This window comes from Penaeus monodon, chromosome 22 (assembly GCF_015228065.2).
Source record: "Penaeus monodon isolate SGIC_2016 chromosome 22, NSTDA_Pmon_1, whole genome shotgun sequence".
Lineage (NCBI taxonomy): Eukaryota > Metazoa > Arthropoda > Malacostraca > Decapoda > Penaeidae > Penaeus > Penaeus monodon.
The window spans coordinates 8022250-8022654 of NC_051407.1; positions in this window are offsets into that span (position 1 = coordinate 8022250).

Genomic DNA, 405 nt, shown 5'->3' on the forward strand with positions numbered 1-405 from the left:
CATCTTCAAGGTCCCTTAAGCCGTGAGAGCACACAGTACCCAAGACCTGCTTTTTATCTTTTACTATTTCTTACTAACCTTTACAAGACCAATCAGGGTATGGCCATAAACAATACCCAATGCATTGGATATTAAAAATATAATGGCAAAATGAACATGTTCTTAGATCAACATGATCTGAGGGAAGAAATTTGTTACTGACTCTGTGTCGCTACAGTCATTCGATTCAACTGTCAAATTTTATTAAACCTTTAAAATATCAGAAATGATGCTGCCTTCTCTACTTCTAATCATAAAGCATTTATATGATCTATTATTTAGATCTTGTGAAGTTTATTTTAATAAACTACCAAGTTATGGGCTGTATTATTAGCTGCGTAATAAGTAATAAGTATGTGTACGATG